The sequence below is a fragment of the Oryzias melastigma genome, linkage group LG10 (genome assembly GCF_002922805.2).
Source record: "Oryzias melastigma strain HK-1 linkage group LG10, ASM292280v2, whole genome shotgun sequence".
NCBI lineage: Eukaryota > Metazoa > Chordata > Actinopteri > Beloniformes > Adrianichthyidae > Oryzias > Oryzias melastigma.
In genome coordinates this window covers 5437585-5446500 of record NC_050521.1, presented here as the reverse complement: position 1 = coordinate 5446500, position 8916 = coordinate 5437585, and positions in this window count along the sequence as shown.

Sequence of the window (8916 nt, the reverse complement as noted above, 5' to 3'; positions counted from 1 at the left end):
GAACCGAAAAGGAAAAAAAAAAAAATGACAGGCAGTTTATGCAAGACAGTTCCGTAATTTAAAGGGAACTTGAGGTTTTCTGTCAAGAAGAATGTACTGCTTTAACATTAGAAAAAATAAGGAGCTTCCTTATAATAATAAACTGCGTTTATATAGCACCTTTCAAGGTAAAAATGCGAATGATGCTTTACAGTAAAACACAAAGTAAAACAGAATATAGAAGAAAATTTGAAAAAAAAGATTAAAAAGATGTGTTTTTAGGAGCTTTTTAAAAGAAAGCATTAAGGCTATGTCCGAATTCCCACTCTAATCCCAAACTACTAAAAAAAACTATATAGTGCCCTGGAATTTAAAAGCAATTCAGACGCCATCCTTACTACTTTTCTTTCATTTTATAAGATATGACAAAGTCACACCGATTTTACAAAGTGAAAATCGAATCAATTCAAACATTTCATGATATCTATTTGTGACTCCACTGTGTTCTGATGATGAAAATGTGGATTGTTTATTTAAAAAATTATATATATTTTTTAAATGATATATTTTCTTAGCAAAAATTGTTTGACCGCACTGCATTCTTTATATTCGCTAATTTAGTGACCATAGATGCAAGCTAGTTTTTAGCAAAGACTTCTGGGAGATTTCTAGCGCACTCAATATTGGAATTAGTAGATTTGGTTAGCTCTAGAAAATGGCAAATGCAGTACATAGATAGAAGGGGGGAATTCTAACATAGGCTTAATCTACAGATCTGACGCTGAGAAGAAGGGAGTTGTAGAGAGATGGAGCCACTGCTGCTAAGACTCTGCCACCTTTAGTTCTTAAACAGGCTCTCTTAACAACCAGCAGACCGTGGTCACATGATCTCAGGGACCTGCGGGGAGTGTACGGCTGCACAAGGTCTTTCATATAGACCAGTGCTTGGTTTTTAAAAGCTCTATATGTTGAAACCAAGATTTTTAAAATGCAATCAGAAATGGATGGGGAGTCAGTGCAGCTGGATTAATAACGGAGTGACATGTGAATACTTGGAAGATTTGGTTAAAAGCCTTGCAGCAGAATTCTGGAGAATCAGATCTTTTTTGCTTAGACATGTGAAGATGGAGTTACAATAATCAATACGAGAAGAAATAAAAGCACAGACTCTGTTTGGCAATAATTTTGTAAATGAAGTATACTTGTATAGCAGTTTTCTACCTTCCTTGAAGGCCCAAAAACAAGAACGAACAAGTAAACCGATGTGAAAGTCAAGAGATTAAACTGGGTCTTGATGTGTGTTTGGCCAATAAAGAGCTTCCATGGCAGGTTAGTTGGAAAACATGAAGGATACTGGCCCTCGAGGACTGACTAGACTACCCCGTGGTTCCTCACAGAGGACTTAATAAAGGAAGCAAGTGGACCAAGCCTCTGGACTAAATGAGGGAGATGTTTGTCAGGAGCTGACGAGGACCTCAGTTTTAGCTTCATTCAGTTGGAGAAAGTTATCATTCATCCAACTATTGACTGAATCCAGACACCTCCGTAATATCTGTTTTTCAAAAACATCCTGAGGTTTAAAAGACGCATGAAGTTGAAGAGAATCAGCATAACAATGGTAAGAAATATCTGTAAAAGAGCTTAAAATATGCTGCAAAGGCAGTAGGTATAAAATGAACAATAGAGAACCCAAAACAGACCCTTGTGGTACACCAAAAGTGAGCAAAGCACAGAAGGACTTAAACTTAGAAGACACAACAGAAAATGATCTACTGGATAGATATGAGGTGAATCAGTTTAGAGCAGATTGGGGGGGCAGCGGTAGGGCAGTCGACTCCTATTCAGAAGGTTGAGAGTTTGATTCCCACCTTGTCCGCCCATGTGTCAAAGTGTCCTTGGGCTAGACACTGAACACCACATTGCCTCTGGTGGAAGGTTGGCACCAGTGTTTGGCAGCGGAGCCACCACCAGTGTGTGAATGGGTGAATGGGTCTGTGACTGTGAAGCACTTTGGGCCTTCAAGGAAGGTAGAAAATTGCTATACTAGAATACGCCTCTTATCATACCCCAACCCAGTTTTTCAGCCTGTCCAAGGGGATGTAATGGTCGACAGTGTCAAAGGCTGCGGTCAAGTCCAATAACAGTAATAGAGAGAAGTGTCCTGCATCACTCTACATCAGGATGTCCTTAGTGACTCCGAGAAGGGCTGGTTTAGTGGGGTGAGCTCAGCGAAAATCAGACTGAAACTGATCAAGAATGCTATGATTGTCTAAACCAGTTGTAAATTGTTTACCAACAACTTTTTCTAGAATATTGGAAATAAATGGAAGATTACAATTAGTACAAAAGACTTCAAGCCGTTATTGATGTAAAATGATGCAATACAACAAGTATGGGCATGTAAACTTTGGAACATGGTCATTTGAGAAGTTTCTCTTGTTATTATGCTTTAACAAAAGAGTTAACATTGTAGTTTAACAATAAATGACTTCACCCAACCACTAAGCACGGGCAGAAAAACAGTTTTTGTGCTAAAATTTATATTCCATGAAAAACAGCCTAGAATTCATATTGTCTTCCAGATTATATAAACTAATCACCACAACTGTATGCTTTCCCACTACAGCCCCTCACAACCCTAATCTAATGCCACTAGTGCAAAAAAAATGGTGACCAATATTTGAGCAATCCCAGATAGACAGTTTTGAGCCAGATCTCAGCTTGGACGAGGAAAACTAAGACATACATGGATTTAGTCATCTATACAGGTGGGTACATTAGAATGGAGCAAAGCAAGCAGCTTAAGTCCGCCAATTGTAACTTCTTCTTCACAGGCTTCACTTTCTTGTCTGCCCCTGATTCCCATCGATTTGAGTAAAGAAATACTTAGACATGCAATGTTAAACTTTGTTTCCTTTAACTGTGTCTTTCATCATCAGAGAAAATGTTGAAAACACTAAAACATGATTTTCTATGGGATGTATTTTTCAGGTATTCCAAAGATTTCAATGCTTTTTAAAAAAACATATATCTGAATGCATACTAAATGGAATTGTTAAATTCTGACTTGAGGGAATGAAGGAGAAAGGAGGGAGTGAAGGTGGGAGCTGTCATTACCACAAGGCTACTTAAAAATCTTCCTCTGAGGGCACTTAATAGAACCATTTGTAATGGAGGCCTCCTTTCAGTGTAGAATCTTTCTGGAAAGTAAGAGAGATGCTCGACATGTGGGCGGCTAAGTGTGGGGAGAAAACAGTCGATGTTCTCGCTCCCAGATGTTTGCCATCTTAAGAAGAACATTTTTTTTAACTGTAAAAAGTTTGATTTTTAACAGTTTTTTTTTAGAAGCATGTGTGGAGACGTGCCAGCAGTCGGTTATAACCTTGCCAAATCAAGGAAAATATTTGCTTAAACTGATCTCTTTAACACCATGTCAAGTATAAAATGGAGCACCAGAAATAAAAATAGATTTTGAGTCGAAGTATTCTTCAGAATTATTTTGAATGCATCATGCTACTGGGAAAGTCATCGTTAAAACAAATGGGAGATTGAGAAGCATACACAAAACACATACATTCACCAGACACTTTATTTGGTACACCTTGCTGGTACTGGGTTGGACCCACTTTTTTCCTTCAGAACTCCCCCTTAATCCTTTGTGGCTAAATTCAACAAAGGCCTTGGTTGTGTTGTCACCTACCTTGTTGCATTATCGTGTGTTTTCCTTCGTGTTAAAAAAGACGGTGTGATTTATTCCATTCCATTGCAAGAAGTAGAAGCAGACACATTTTACAAAACGCAGCACTAGTGTCAAAGTGAAAAGTTCATTGAAAATAAGTAGCAGGTTGTTGTCAATATTAAAAATGGATGGCAGAATTCAAAATAATAATTTTATGCTTTTTTTTTTGTCAATCCCATGGGATGGCATCCAGCCAGAGATGACTGACCAACAACCTACCTTAAAAGCATATTGTTGGTGACATTTAAAATATCACAGCTGCACTGCCAGCTATAGCTAATAGACAGGTGGTTGCAAATGAGTAAGAAGGGTTACTGACCAAGTGAAATGACCTGAAAGAAATTGAAGCAAAACCTCTGGTATTAGCTTGTGGAATTCTCTAAATGCTATATAAATGCAGCTACAATGTATTTTTGTATCGTGTATAGTGGATAGTTCTTCTTTTTTTCTTTATGAAAGAAAGGGAAGGAATTTATTTATGTTGCTACGCTATTAAAGATCTATGTAAACAGACAGAAGAGGTTAGTGAATGGTCCAATTAAGCTTTTGACACGTTTTCTGCGTTCTAAATTACCAACCCTTATTAAAAGAATATATATTTTTTAAACTAGATTTTAGAATGTACAAGGTCAATTATTGGGGATAAATTCCCATGGAATTCAAACACTGAGTGACATTGTATGGATACAAACAATGTTTATTTGAAAATACTGCCAGCTCAGTGGCCTTGTGGTAGAGTGTCCGCCCTGAGATTGGAAGGTCGTGGGTTCAAATCCCGGCTGAGTCATACCAAAAACTCTAAAAAAAGGGACCCAGTGCCTCCCTGCTTGACACTCAGCACTAAGGAGTTGGACTGGGGGGTTACACCACCAAATGGTTCCCTCGCACGGTGTGCTCTCAACAGCAGCCCTCCCATTCCCATGGAAATGGGCAGGTCCTCACAAGCTTACATCACAAATTAAGCACCGCCCCCTCCAGAGAGAGTCTAACAGGCTAACACAAACCCTTTCTCCATGAAGCTAGCAGTGATCAGCTAGCTTTGCGGGCCTCCCACCCCCAGCAGATGTCGGCTGTCTGTGTTGTGAGCCAGTTTAGAGATGGCAAAGAAACGCTCATTCGATTTAGGGTGGTGGAATACACCAAAGAACATTTTGGTGAGGAATCTACACGAGATGTTGGGATGGATCTTGAACGTATTCGAAATTGCGCAAGCAGACGGGGGATATTTGGAAGACGCTGCAGAAAGGGAGCTGACTATTTCCTGGTGAAGAAAGGGAGAAGACTATTTCCTGGTGGAAAAACTGAGCAGGCTATTTCCTGGAGGAGAAAAGGAGAAGACTATACTTTAGATGAGAAAGAGAGAGAAGACTATTTCCCGGTGGAGAAAGGGAGCAGACTATTTCCTGGTGGAAAAAGGAGGCGAATTAGAAGAACTAGTTTGAACATAGATTATTGAGAATTGACAGAAAGGTGTGCGTGTCTCCAGGAAAATGATCCGCATTAAAGCAAAAAGGATTTTGATATAGACATTAATGATGCCTCAAAGAGAAAAGAAACATTCACAGCCAGTGCTAATCAGAACAATGTTCTCATCATTTTGATAAATCCTGAAATATTCATCTGGCGTTTTCTGCATTTTTTTGACCGAATTTCGCTGCAAAATGAACCAATTGGCCATCCCCATTCTGTTTGTGACCAATTTTGCAGAGAAGGATATGTACATCAATATATAAAAAAATGAATAAATAAAGGATGCTTTTTTTCCACGGGTGACGTCATGAAATAGGTGGTACCCTCAAGGGGGGCGGTGCCACATAGATCAAGTCATTTTACTTTCGGATATGAGAAGCGTTTGCAAAAACAGCTCATATTTCAGAAATATTTGTTTGTGTCCCAATGGTAATAAATTATCCTATTTATGGATATCGTTTGTTCTAAAAGACTTCAGAAAATCATGGTATCGGCCCATAAAAATAGACTTAGAGTCACATGAATTTAGAGAGCAGTACATAGGAGAACTTATTGGATTGACAAACACTGTTCTCTTCAGAATGAATGTAAACTACAGCAATTTCAGTATTCAAGTGACTCAGTTTAATGGAGGAGTACAATTACATCCTATCTTCCTCCAGATGTTGGGTGACAGACGTTTTTGCGGGAGGGGCAGCGCTACCAGATTATTCCTTCTAATGAAAACGAATGACAAATTATTAATAAATAATGAAAAAAATAAATAAAAATTAGTTAATTGATGTGCTTTACATACAATTCTTGATCATTTAATATCAACTTCTTAAAATGTTTTCAGTTGAACCACTAGATACGCTTGAAACCTCTATTTAAAATGGCTCAGTTGAAACTCTTCTGCTAACCTTCATCATGGAATAAATTATGACGGTTAAATAAAACAGGGAAAACTGATGGAATATGTGTCTACAGTTGGAAAATATGATGGTAATATTTTTAGGAAATTTAAAATTCATGCCATGTCAGAATTTCATGGACAGAGTCTGTTCTTCTATGAGAAACAATGTTTTTTTTTTGTTTTTTTTTACTCAAATCACACAAAGGCAGTGTGTGATCCTTGTTAATAAGATAATCCCTTATATCCTAAATTTTTTATCCTCAGTCTCTTTTTTTCATAACCAGTTATTAAGATGTGCCAGCAATTTCATATTTGCACACCGTGGTGTGTGTTTGTACCACCATACACATAATAAAAACCACATAAAGAATAGTATCCTCTATAAGCAAAGCAAGTGCAATGTTTTACATTGGTTTAGTAAGTTTTTTTTAAGTTGCTTTTACTATTTTGTTTAGCATGAAAAATGTGCATTTTAATAAAAAGAGGTTGAGTCAGTTTAGACAGTTTTGTACCTTTTGACAATTCAGTCTAACAAGCAAAAATACCAAATAAATCATAATTGGTTGATGTCACTCACTCTTACATGAGAATGTTCAATGTTGAAATCATTAGAACTGTTCCCGAAGTGTTGGTGATACTGAATTCTCTAGTCACAACTGCACCTACAGGAGCATGCTCCATACAGGAGCAAACTGCAATTACAAAAATCTTTAAGTACTCCAGTTTCTGGATTCTTTACTCCACATGTTACTCATTAGCTGCATTTACACATGCAAAATGTCCTTGATTGAATCAAATATTAGATTAGAATAGAAGTGTGTACATGGGCCCTGAAAACTATATCGGATTGTAACAAACGTTTACATGATTATCATGTTTGATTGCAACAAATCATTTTGCTGTAAATAGTTGTAGAAGAAGAATAATAGCGAGTTCATTTGTAAACAAACAAAGATGCTGCATAGGGCGAGATGATTCTCTGAGTGTGCTTTCATTATTATTAGTAATTTTTTAAGTGACTGTTCGCTCATAATTTATTAAATCCGTGCAGCAATGGGTGAATATGTGGAAATGACATCAGCCTTTATTTTGTCTGAACATGATTGGAAACTTGAATTCAAGGGATTTTTTGCACAGTTTCAGAGGACTGTTCGGAGCGCGGAGGGAGGCGGCATTTCCGTATTCAAAAGCTCCGCCAGCTCACATATCCTGAAGCCGCTCGGACACACAGTTCTTTTGGGAGGCATGGTTTTCCCAAATTCGGCAGCTCACTCGAGCAGAGCAGCCGGACGGACTCCGGTCTGAAGAGAAACGGTTCACTCGCGGAGAACAACCAATCGTCTTTCTCATGCTCCAGAACATCCTCTGGAGCGCCACACCATCTTCGTATACCATAAAATCAAGCAGTACTGACACACGAATGGATTGTTTACATGCACCACAATCTGATCAAGAATCAGTGTAACCCACCTATCTCAATCGGAAGGAAATTTGGATCAGAATGACTCTGATCGGGCCAGAGAATTCCGAATGGCGTGTTTACATGAAGCATTATTAGGCATTTATTCTCATTACACATTTTTCTTACAAATACATCACAATATACTCTTCACACGCAGGAGAATTGTACGTTCCACTTTCATGACGTCCCTTAAGGTGGCCGCACAAGCCTGCACACCCTTTAAGATGTGGCCGCCCATGTCTACAACCCTCAATTGACCCAGACAAACCAAAAACTTGCAGCCCCCTTACTAGTGCATGTGACTAAGGCATTTATTTTAACAATTTTATGTTAATTGGGTGGCATTTATATTTTAGGACGACTAAAGTTTTGGGACTTAATGTTGAAATGGGTCCACTTTTAAAAACATGTTTTCCGTCTCCTCTGGGCTACAACTCTATTGATCTCTAACAGATGGTTACAAAAACTTCATTATGCTTTATGAATAAACTAAAACAGCATTTTAAGATTGGCCATGAGTCCATCCTTGCAGGACTATGGTCTCTTACATCTTATATAATTTAATTTGCATAAAAACACATGCTGCTGCACATTACCAGCAAAGGCAATAATAAGCTGCTCACATTTCACATTATGTTCAATGCCAGCGCTCCTGCTGCAATTAGACTGCTCCTTGACCAACTAAATAGAGAGCAAGAACACGAAGGTCAATTTGGTGACTTTCATTCAGCAGAACAGAATATGCATCCAATACTGAGACCTTCAATAAATAGTTCTATTCATTTCAGACAACACCGCCTTTTCCTAACCTCAAGCGAGAGTTTTAGTTATAAAACCTTCTGTAGATGCTAATTACTTTGAACAGACACAACAAAAAACCGGCAGTTTTCATTAAAATGGTGGCATTGGAAATAAAGCTTGCAGAATTCTGAAACACGTTGCTGTTTACTGATCGGTTTTCCAAACGGAACTGTGCTTTTTTAAAAAGGAAAAAGAAAACACACATGGGGTTTTATTAAGAGCTACCATACAAATGCTTCATACACACTTGTTAAAATAATTATCTTTAAAAGTGTTACATGTTTTCTATAAGCCAGCGCAGATGTGAAAAATCATGGTCAGTGAGAACCGGAATCAATCTTATTTGTAGCAGTTTTTCTGTTTTGGGTTCAATCAACTCATATTTGTCGAAACTGGGCTTTTTCTATTTTATTTTTTTTCTATTGTTAAAGATGTTCCTAGTCGTCTCTTAACTATTATGCTGTTTTTAGCCAAAATTAAAAAGTCTGTTTTTTTTGTAAGAAATTTTTTGCAGCGGTGCAGGAGCTCATTCTGATTCATTCCAGTTTGTGGGCGTGAGTTTTGCTGCAC